This window comes from Neolamprologus brichardi, chromosome 9, assembly GCF_056152115.1.
Source record: "Neolamprologus brichardi isolate AB-2024 chromosome 9, ASM5615211v1, whole genome shotgun sequence".
NCBI lineage: Eukaryota > Metazoa > Chordata > Actinopteri > Cichliformes > Cichlidae > Neolamprologus > Neolamprologus brichardi.
This window is the reverse complement of record NC_142112.1, coordinates 36,741,433-36,753,557: the sequence shown is the minus strand read 5'-3', so window position 1 is coordinate 36,753,557 and position 12,125 is coordinate 36,741,433.

The window sequence follows — 12,125 nt, the reverse complement described above, 5'->3', positions numbered from 1 at the left end:
GAGGAGGAGTTCAGTTGACCTAAGATTTCCTCCAGGTCTTTGCTGTTAATCGGGTGAAACTGTTTCATGGTGTTTAAACAGTTTTTCGGTGGACACAGTACATATTCTGGATCTGCTGTTGATGTACCAATTGCTTGTCTAATCTTTTGGATTTTTTCTGTGAAGAATTTGGCAAAGTCATTGCAGGCCATGGTTGAATGGAGTTCAGCTGCCACTGACACAGGAGGGTTTGTTAGCCTGTCAACTGTAGAAAATAAGACCCGAGCATTATGGCTGTTTTTAGTGATGATGTCAGAGAAGTAGGACCTTCTTGCACTCCTCAGTTGTAAATTATAATTGTGAAGTTTCTCTTTATAGATGTCATAATGAACCTGGAGGTTTGTTTTTCTCCATCTGCGCTCAGCTTTCCTACACTCTTTTTTTCATTTTTCACTAGTGTGGAGTTTCTCCATGGAGACTTTTTCCTTCCAGAGATAACCTTCACCTTAATGGGAGCAATTGTATCCATTACATTTAACATTTTAGCATTGAAGCTATTGACGAGCTCATTGACTGAACCTCTGGACAGGTCAGGTGTTAATGAGAAGACCTGGTTAAATATCTCACTACTGTATTCAGTTATACACCGTTTTGTGATCACTGCTGTTGATATATTTGTGTGGGCTGAGATTTTACTTTAAAAGAAAACACAGTAACAACTGAAACCAGTCCAATGAATGAACAATGGGCTGTGAGGTCAATTTCTTGGTCGTTAACAAGCAAATTCTTATGACCATTGATCAACAACCACTGGTCAATGGCCATGAGTACCATTCACAGAGCAAAAATTTGCATAATGATTATGGAGGAACTTGTTTTACTGTTACCAATGTTCAAAAACATTTACTAAATTATCTCCTCTGTGCAAACATCAGCCTAATCATGCAGGACTGAAATCATTGCCATCTCTGGATCACAGTGAATCTGAAGAGACAGAAAGATCCTCTTCTGGTTTCAGGGTCAGACTCAAACCCTTGAGATCAGGCTCCACAGAGTTCAGGTAGAGTCTCCTTATCTGGTGAGGCAGCTATGAATGGAAAATGTGCCTCGTTACATTTTAAGCTTTCTAAACTGTTCTACTGCAGTGTTCGTGTTGAGTGGTTAGCTTTGTTCCAGCGGTTTCTGTTTCCTCTTGTTATCTTTTTATTGAATGTATTTTGATTCGTGTGTTCTGAAGATGTTTTTTTTGTCAGGTTGTTTGTGTTATGAAATCCTTCAACAGTTAAACCTTAATTTGAAATGTTAAATAAAGAAATAGTTTAATGACAGAGTTTGATCCATGATGTCATTTCCTGTATATCAAACCAAAAACTGACGTGACAAATGTTCTCAGTGACACAGATGGAGGTTTATCAGAGGAGACTTGGCTGTTCTGACACTGAACAGGGTTCCTGCAGCTTACTGAAAATTCTGACCTGAAATTTATAAAAAAATATATCTTTAAAATCCTTTATATTTTAACAAAGTTGCTGTAGGTATCAAAAATTCTGATTTGTGTTTAAGATATAAAAAGATTAATTTTGGAAAATGATCTTTTAACGTTGTGGTTTGATTTGCTCAGTTTATCAGAGTTTCCTTTGTTGGCACTGCCTCTCTTCAGAAGTTGTTGGTCTATATTGACATGACAGCAGATTTTTCGGCTGGACGTCCATGATGTGAATCTTATTTCACCACATCCCAAAGGTGCTCTATTGGACTGAGACTCAGGTAGGCTGTGGTCTGTAAATGATGTCAGTTGGTACTAAGGGACCCAAATTGTGCCAACCAAACATCAACACGCTATTACAGCAGCAGCAGGATGGATCCATGCTTTATGTTGTTTAAGACAAACTCTGCCCCTAAAATCTGAAAGTTGCAGAGATTGAAAAAAGTTGCCTGGTCTGATGGGTCTCAATCTTTTCTTGTCCACTTTTGTTGATCTCAAATGTAAAAGAACCCACCCATCACGTTAATCACACTCTAGAACTTGTTTTAACATATGACATAGAAACTGAACATTTAATAGTGTTTCCTGTAAACCCTCTCTGGTCTGATCTTTTGCTAATACAGTGTCTTGCAAAAGTATTCGGCCCCCTTGAACTTTTCCACATTTTGTCACATTACAGCCGCAAACATGAATCAATTTTATTGGAATTCCACGTGAAAGACCAACACAAAGTGGTGTACATGTGAGAAGTGGAACAGAAATCATACATGATTCCAAACATCTTTTACAAATAAATAACTGCAAAGTGGGCTGTGCGTAATTTGCAAGTCACTATAACATTTAAATTTACAATAATGGAAAGAAGCCAGGTAACACACACCAATTAATTAAATTGCTGAAATGTCTTAAAGATATAAAGACCTGGGTGACCTCTATCTTTCTGCTGCTGATTGTAGTTTGCCCTTAAAATTCTAGAAATAGGGTATCTAACCAGCTCTGGATGGCTACCTTGGCCTAACCATCTCAAAATATCCTGTCTCAGACTGACTCTGAAAATCTACTTAATACATTTATTATTTCTAGACTAGACTACGTCACAGCGACGCGATGAAGGCTGTCCCAATTCAAAGGCTGCTCGAAATGCGGCCCTCAAATTCGTCCTTCGTTCCCCTGAATTTTAAGGCTGTGGCGGTGTAGACTTCGTGGCCCAACATATCCCACAATTCATAGCACAGCAGTTGTTGTGGATAATTTTGCCGCAGAAGCGGAGCGGGCGAAGAGTAAACTGTTAAAAGTAAGTACTGAATAATATGTATTTTTATGTATAATTGTATGTATACATCGTATTGCTGTATTTGGTTAGTTATTGTAAGTGGTTAGCTTTGTTCCAGCAGTTGAATCAAAAAATCTTGTTTCCTGTTATCATGTTTTTAATGAATGCATCAATCCATGTTTTCTGCAGGGTTTTTTTCAGCTTGTTTGTTATGAAATCCTGCAACAGTTAAAACAAAAATTTATATGTTAAACAAAGAAATGGTTTAGTGACAAAGAGTTTGAGCCATGATGTCATTTCCTGTATATCAGAGCAACACCTGAAGTTACCAATGTTTAAAGTCATAGTCAAATTATGTGTCAGCATGACCTTGTGAAAAGTGCTTGGCGATGCTTCACTGTGTTATCTGCTAACTGTTAGGGCGTAGAAGGACGAAACTCCCAGGATGACCAGTGCCAGGACCTTCCTGATGCAGAGAGCTGTGTGTGGGGGTATAAAGGAGAAGCTGAGGCATCCCAAGGTTAAAGCTGGCATAACTGAACTTTAATGTTTGATGTGTGTTGTGGTTCTCCTGCACAGTAATTAATAGCTTGAACACAGCAGAGCTTGATATAAAGACCTGGGTGAAAACTAACTTTATGCTCCTGATTATACTTGGCCCTAAAATACCTAGAAATATGGTATCTAACCAGATACTTGCTCTGGATGCCATTACCTTGGCCTCCAGTAACACCTTGGAGTAATATTTGACCAGGACATTAAACAAATATTTAGGGCTGTGTGATGGACCGAGTTGAAAAATCAGAAAGAGTCACAAGAATTATTAGAAAAACAGGGTTTTCATTCATTTAACCCAAAAATTATATTTACAAAAGTAATTAATGTTGAGCTCATAAAAGAGGTCAAAGAAATAAAACTGAACTCAGGCAAAGAACTGCAAACTTAACAAACCAAATGACTGTACAAAGAAATATAACTGACCTAAACATGAAATGGCACAGAAGGTCCAGCTGCTGTATATCACTGGGACAGAAAAGAAAGAGAGCTAATTTCACGCAGAGATGCAGAAAGATAATAAAGACAGGAGAGGAAGAAGAGAGGTGAGATTTAAGGGTAAGGACTGCTCATATAAAGCGTACAGGTAAGAGTCGGTGAAGGTTCTCAGCCATCCAGGTCATCGTAGTCTAAGGAGCTTGGAAAGAAAAGCGTCTGGACTTCTTTAAGTTACATGAAGACGCTTCACCTCTCATCCGAGAAGCTTCTTCAGTTCTCAAGAAGCTCATTACAAAGCCGGCAGCTGCAGAGAGTGACAGTACAGTAGAGCGACACAAGAGGGCACCATTACACAAGCTTACTGCTTACAAGCAGCCAAGCACAGCAGCAACTACGGTATACAACTGGAGTAAGGTGGAAATTAACAAAGGACAGTGTTAAAAGTAGAATGAGAGTGGTGTAAGGCAAGTTGAAAGATCCACAATAAGTTTCTATAACATGTTTATCAAAGGTAACTTAATTTCTACTGTACTTCAAAGTGATGCTTTGTAGTTTAGGGAAGAGTTCTGTGTGCTTGTTTAAGGTCGAACTATGAGTGAAGTTTACAAGATTCTTTCAGTACAAACGCATCTGCATTAAGAGTGAATGTCATTACAGCTAAAGTATATGTAACAGTAACCCCAGAGTAATACTTAAGGATTTTGAAATCTAAACACAGACCATTAAATGACATTTAACTAGACTCACAAGACGGTTGACAAAGATCTCCAAGAGCACTATGCTGTACCACTTACTGCAGTGGAAGAAGATGATGCTGAGCAAATTACAGAACTACAGACTGCTCATAAAAGCGAAACAGTATGAACACTAACCGAAAAGGCTAAAGAGCTTTAAGAGAAGAACTTAAACATATTGTGGCGTCAGTGGCGGTCCTAGCCTGTTTGGCGCCCTGGGCGAACACTCCCTCTGCTGGGGCATGTGACCTGGACTCACACTCACTGCAGCCCTGAACTTTTCTAAAAGATACATGTGAAAGGCTTTCTTTGCAATTAAGAGAGAGAGATAGCCTTTATTTGTCAGTTGCAGGTCTTTTGCCCACAACCGAGATGGCAGACCTTGCCGACCATACATACAATACACAAACATCACATTGGGGAGACAGGTCAGGCTAGGTAGCGAGGAAAAAAACATTGAAATGTGTAACACAAAAGGATAATAAAGGAATGCACAGATATCAACACACCATAGCACAATAAACACAGACAAGCAACATGGGAAAGAGTTCCAGTGTGTACATCTGATCTGGGACCGCTGCAATCTTTAAACTGCACCTCCAGCTGACCCGATGTCCACATCAGAGGGGAGGTAAGCGTTGGAGGTGGCGTTGGATCCGGGGTAGGGAGGGTGAACAGTCTTCCAGCCAACCCAGGTGGCCTTGCATGGAATGGGAAGAACAGACTCAACACAGTCGCTATCAGGATGTTTTGTTCAGCTCCGGCCTTGCAGCTGGCGCCAAAAGGGTATCCGCATGAGGTGATATTATTTTTTACTTTAGTGCGAACAGCTCATATGAATTTCAAAGCAGTTCTACAGTCCAACACTGGTCTCCCAATCTCCCGTTGGAGAGCTGTGAGCTTCACCATACTTGCGTTCTGTGATGTTGTCATTTCTTGTGCTCAAGGAGCCGATTTCTGAGAACTCACGGCAGTGTGCCTCCCCGAGATGTCATCCAATTTTGCGCCCAGAGATGTTATTCCGAGCTAATTCTTCCGAGATGTATCCAGTCTGCAGTCACAGATCTTATTCTGAGTATTCACAGCAGCCGTAGCCTCTCCAAGATCTTATCCGTGCTGGACTCAATGAGCCCATTTGAGAAACTCACGCCTCTCTCATTGTTCCAATCCCAGCGGGCAGCCTTGTGGAGGTTTGAACAGCGGGTTCCACTTTCTTAATTCTTCGATAAGTCAGGGCCAAGCCAGCTCCGATCAGTAAGAACCCTGTTACCATGGTTCCAAATAAGTAGATATCTTCAGCACTCAGGCTCACCCGAGCCCAAACTTCTCGTTGAAAAAGGGGTGTCAATTGCATTCAGAGACCAGTTGATCAAATCCATAATTCCTCTTTTAGGTTTTAGAGAACAGACTGTGAGAGAGTGTTCCAGGGACGATACAAAAAAAAAAACACGAGACTAGACAAGGACATAAGCTGGGAAGATAAGGGAGAGGAGAAAAAGTGTGTCCGCCTCCTCCGAGAGCCAAAGAAGATTTAAGCAGATCTATAATCTTTTATATCCCTGTAATGAAGTCTGCGTGATGTCTGAGTGTAGTCATGTGACAGCTGTGCAGAAAATGGTTATTGAATTAAAAGCCAGCAGGCCTCATCTAAACGCATCTTAAGTGCAGAAGGCAAAACCTATATACCAAAAGCACATTTTGGTCATTGCATTATCAGCGACAGCAGCTGGTGTGGTTCTGCACTGGACGAAGAAAAGAGCTAAAATGATATTATGCCGTCTTTTGAATTTACGTGCTGCTTGCATCGATGATGCTTTACAGGTCAGGGGACTATGACTGAATACGGTCATGTTCGGTGTCGTGTAGTGATGGGTAGATGAGGCCTCGTGAAGCGTTTCAGCACAAACTGTATCCATGCTGTGTCGACACAGTGTTGCTGTTTTGCTCCATGCTGACACCTGCTGGACCTTAAATATCATTGCAGGCAACTTACTTGAGACTCACAACAGACACTGATTCAATGACCAAGTCATACTTGTACACTGTAAGGTGTTGTACTTTCCATGGAATCATTTTATATCTTTTACATACAAATATTTTACACATCTTTATTTTATACTCTACAAATATATTGTGAATGACATTAAGTGAAAATTTAAATGAAAGTATTGTGAATGTAATATTACCCATTTGACTCAGAGTTTATTATAAATTTCTATTCAGAAAAATAAGTTTATCCAATGTTTTTGCATTCAGTCTATTGCCTTTTTTTTGACACCATTTCCCCAGCTTTGGAAAACTCACAGGCACAGATGAAGCTGGGGTACACAAAAGCTGTAAAGCCAGGTAGAAAAGGTTCTGATAAGATGTCTTCCTTTTCCCCCAGTACTTTAAAGCAGTAGTTGCCCGGGGCGGCATCGTGGTGGGAGGCGGCATCGCGGGCATCGGCAAAAAAGAAAAAAAAATGCTCGCACTCATGCTGCCCCGACGTCAGCCAGCGCATATTGGGGACGGCATAGGCACCGATCGGTTTTCTATTGCCCATTTCCTGGGAGTAAGGGCGCCCTTCGTTTGCGGCGCCCTTCGTTTGCGAGGTGCGCCTGCTGCTTGCGGCGCAGAGAGGAGAGGGCAGGGCGGTGGGGGATTCACTGACTGGCTGGAGCAGCATCTAATAACCAACTCGCAAAATAAAATAAAAACAAACCAACAAACACGAAAACACCAGACATTATAATACAGACTTATAATTGTTTTTTCGAAATTCTATACACGAAAAGTGAGCGCGAGAGCCCTCGGTACACCCGCTTGCTGCTGAAGTCAAAGTAAACTTTATTGTCATCTCCGCTACATACAGTCCAGTATATAGAGAGACGACGAGGCTCCAGTTACAGCAGTGCAAGTAAACAAACAATATATATAAGAAAAGTAAGAAAATAAATATACACTTTAGGACTCGGGATAAAGGGATCAATAACAATTTAAAATTTACAGTTTTATGATTTAAAGTCTCACACACAACCCGTCGAAAGGGGCGGTGGGCTCTGCTACTTCCAAATAGAGCGCATTTCATTTATAATGCTGTAAATCCAAGCCCATCATGTATTCATGATTTGAATCCTGGGTTGTGTGAAATCCCAGAAATGCACCCTAGACAAAGTGAATCTGTGAACTAAGGTGTAGGTGTGTTAGATCATGTTGTGGTGACCCTCAAGTTGAGGGATGGGTGTTTATACTAAAGTGCAAAATTAAAACCAATGGAAGATGGGCAAGAAAAGTTCAAAGCCATCAGGTGCTCAGTTTAGAAAAAAGAGAAAAGAAGAGGAGGAGAAACAAGCAAACGATGCAGGTAAGCAGATGTGTGATTGGATAATGGCAGGTCATCCTGAAACAATCAGAATCAGAATACTTTATTAATCCCTAAGGAAATAATGTGAATTACAGTTGCTCCAAGAAGAAATGGTAAAAATAGTAACAGTAACAAACTAAACTCCAAACAATACATTATGTTACAGATTTTAATATTAATTTGTCATTGTCAATTGTTGATTTGTCCTGTTCTCATTGTATGACGAATTATGATGGTTGTTTGGTAGCTGTTTGCACATACTATGCATGTGTGTATGTACAAAAGCTTTATGTTAATGTAAAATCCTTAATATGTTTTGTCTGTGTGTGCGTGTGTGTGTGTGGGGGGGGGGGGGGGGGGGGGGAGAGGGGGCAGAGGGAGTGTTCGCCCAGGGCGCCAAAAAGGCTAGGACCGCCACTGCGTTAAAGGATCCTCTGATCTTGGAATGTTTCTCTCCGACACTCTCCACAACACTAAGGGGTTGGCAGTCCTTTATAATAAAATTCAGGACTGCCTGGTCAAGAGCAGTCTTGCTTGATTTCAAAATAATAAAACACATATTAATTAAAAAAAAAATGATGATAAAGATGTTCAGTGTCAATATAGACCTACCAGTGTTCATCCTCGGTGTGTTTGTCTCCCCATTTTCACGTTTGGCTCTGTAATGCCTAAACACTGAGGAGGTGCTTTTGTTTGTGTAAGAAAGCTCCGCAGAACAAATGCGACATTTAACCTGCATAAAATGAAATAAATAATTTACACTTCAAGTCACATTGCTGTTTTTCCTATTCTGATAGATTACACTGAAACAAAGACAGACAAACAGTTACCTTATTTGCAGTTAAAAGATCAAAATGATCCCACACAGCAGAAACATTTCTTTTACTTTCGGGCTCCATTTTGTTATGGAGAGATGTGTTGTTGTTCTGTTTTATCTTTGCGAGAGTAATTTTGTGTTTTTTGGTGGCAACTCATTCCGTTGGCAGATGCAGATGCGGTACCTTTTAAACACAGTTTGGCGCGTTGGCAATGAGCGATACAGCAGCTGTGTCGATCACGTGACTTTTTCTTAAAGTGACGCACGCAGGCTTTGCTGCTTGAGCTTGATACTTGCGTCGGTGCGTCAGTGTTGCAGGACCCATCACATTAAATCATTTTTCTTGTTTCTGTTGCACATTTGTCCCACATGTTGCACACTTGGACAAATGACACTTCCAGGCGTGCATGAGTTCAGAATGGTTCTCTTTACTTGCTCATTTGCAACTGCAAATACAAAACACAAGCACTTCAGTTCAGCGTAGCTGCACTCTGCAGGCTATCTGTGCAGTAGAACACACAGGACCCTTTTACACATAACTACTGAACACGTGTTAACAAAGTACTCATTTACTCAGTATTTTCCTACCAATGTTCATATTACAATATTCTGCACACTCGTATGCTCCTCCAACTAGTATTGTTGCGCACGGAGACTACCCTCTCGATCCCCATATTAATCATTTGCGATGTGACATTCCGTTTAACACCAGTTCAGGTACATCATGTAAATCACAAACTCCGACATTAGCGTTGTGTTCCATTAATGACAGTACCTTACTCTAATACATTTCTCATACGTCAACATCATTCTGTTTATCAACACATTACTTGTGCTCACCTGCAAATACAAAACACAAGCACTTCAGTTCAGCGTAGCTGCACTCTGCAGGCTATCTGTGCAGTAGAACACACAGGACCCCAAAGCTGCCCGATTCAGTGCCTGTGTGAGCGCCACCCGTGGGAATCATCATTGATCAGAATATCCTAGCTGGATTGCCAGTTATCACAGTATGTGTCAGAAATAGTAATAAAGAACTGAACCCATAATGTAACAATGATAAGAATGCATGAAATTATGGAGAGGGGGGGCAATATCTATTACAATACTTCCATCTGTGTCCACCCATTACATGAGTCCCACACTCTCCCCTCCAAAAATGAATGTCATCCCGACATTAGAGATTTCCCAGAATACACGTCTTCAACAGAAGGTTACAGCAGTAGCTTTACTGGGAGTCAGCCTCTAAAGATACTTTCTGTCCGGTAACAGTCTTTGGCATGACATACATCTCCCCCTTTATGTCATGTACCAGCAACAGACACTACTGGCCAGGCAATGTCTGTAAAGTCTCTCCGCCACTCAGGCGTGTTCTGTATCAGACTGAAGGTGTAGACCTATCACTCTACCATGTAACCTTTTACACAGACACACATTTACTGTTGTATATCTCACATACAAGCCAGTATCTCTCTATGTGTAGCTAGTCTGGTTCTGGTACTCCCTGTTTAACTCATGTGAACTATTAAACTAATACATGCAGTTGTTGCTCTGTCAAATTTGCTCTTTTTAACATTCGCTACTGTGAACACTTCCCTTCTGTTTAAACTGTCACCACAGTAAACTCAACATGTGACAATGAACTTAGTTTTTTTTCTTAGCTGTGGACATCATTTGTGTCTGTTTATGACTGATGGCTGACCTAAGGTGTCATATGTGAGTGTCTTGGGTGGATTTCTGCATCGAAAAGGATACTTTCTTGTGGGAACTGGCTGTGAGTTGGGCTCTCCCTCGTCTTCTTCATCAGATGACGACACCTGTTCTTGACTTCTTCTGTCCTCCTCCCCAGACAGCTCACTTCGCCCTGCCTCCTCCTCCTCTGCACTTGACTCCAGTCCACCTTTTCCACCCTCGTCTAGGCACTCGCTGCTGACACCACCACTTGACAGTTCTCCGTTAGCTTCTTCTGGCTGGAACTCCTCTGCCTCTGCCCCAAGCTGGCTCCTAATCTGGGTGGGTGATTCCGCAGCTGGTGTGGTGATAATTCCCCAGTCACCCTCATCCTCTGAACTGCTGTCGTGGTCACTCTCCTGCTGCTTCTCTTGGGTCTTTCCTTTTCTTTGTTGTTTGGCATCCTCCTTCCCATTCTTGTTTTTCTCCAGCTTCTCCTCCTGAATGGGGAGAAAGTCACAGGGCAGTAGGAGGTTCCTGTGCAGAACTCTCACTTTCCCTGGTCCTCTCTCTGGCTGTACGGCATAGACAGGGCTATCCTTGTGCTTTCTTTCTAACACAACATGTACTCGCTCCTCCCAGTAAGACCTTAGCTTTCCGGGCCCACCCCGGTCTCTGAAGTTCCGTACTAGCACTCGACATCCCGGTTGCAGTTCCACTCCATAAGCCTTCCGATCGTACTGCCTTTTCGCTCTGTTCCTCTCTTTCTGAGCTGTTTCTGATGCCAATCTGTATGCCTCTTGCATCCTACTTCTCCACTTACGGACATAATCACTGTGAGAAGTACTCTGGTCACCTGGAACCAGGCCAAACATGATGTCCACTGGTAGGCGGGGGTTTCTGCCATAGAGAAGATAATATGGGGCATATCCTGTTGCTTCACTGCGTGTGCAGTTATACGCATGCACCACTTTGCTCAAGGAATTTTTCCAGTCTGCCTTGGCTTCCTCTGCCAGGCTCCTCAGCATGGAAAGGAGTGTCCGATTAAATCTCTCCACCTGACCGTTCCCCGCTGCATGGTAAGGTGTTGTGCGTGACCCCTGGATTCCACAGTACCTTTCCAGGGTGGCAAACAGCTGGTTCTCAAACTCCCTTCCCTGATCATGATGTAACTGGGCAGGGAATCCAAATTTGAGCACAAAATCTCCAAAGATCTTTTCTGCTGCTGTTCTTGCTGACTTGTTGGTGCATGCATATGCCTGTGCAAACCGGGTGAAATGATCCATCACGACTAGAATGTACTCATATCCTCCTTTACAACTCTCCAGATGCAGGAAGTCTATTGAGACCATCTCAAAAGGGTATGTGGTGACAATGTTGACCAACGGTGCTCTGGTTGGTTTGCCTGGACGTTTCCGTTTCAAGCAACTGCACACCTTAGTCACATAATGTTCCACATGTCTTTGCATATGTGGCCAATAGAATCGATCACGGACCAAGGCGAGTGTCCGCTCCACTCCGAGATGTCCCATTTCCTCATGGAGCTCCTTGTACACCAGCTGATGGAATTTTGTGGGTAACACTAGCTGAGCTCGAGCAGCTGATTTCCTGTACAGGATGTCGTCTTTGTCGAGGTACAGCTTACTCTTTTCCCGGCTTAGAACTGAAGTGTCTTCACCCCTGTCTCTTCCTCTCCAAGGAGGCCATTGTCCTGTCATAACATATTCTCGCACCCTGCCAATGACTGGATCATCCTCCTGTGCTTTCTTTAGTGTCTCTTTGGAGATCTGTATCACTGGGGCCATTACTCGTTCATGCTCTACATC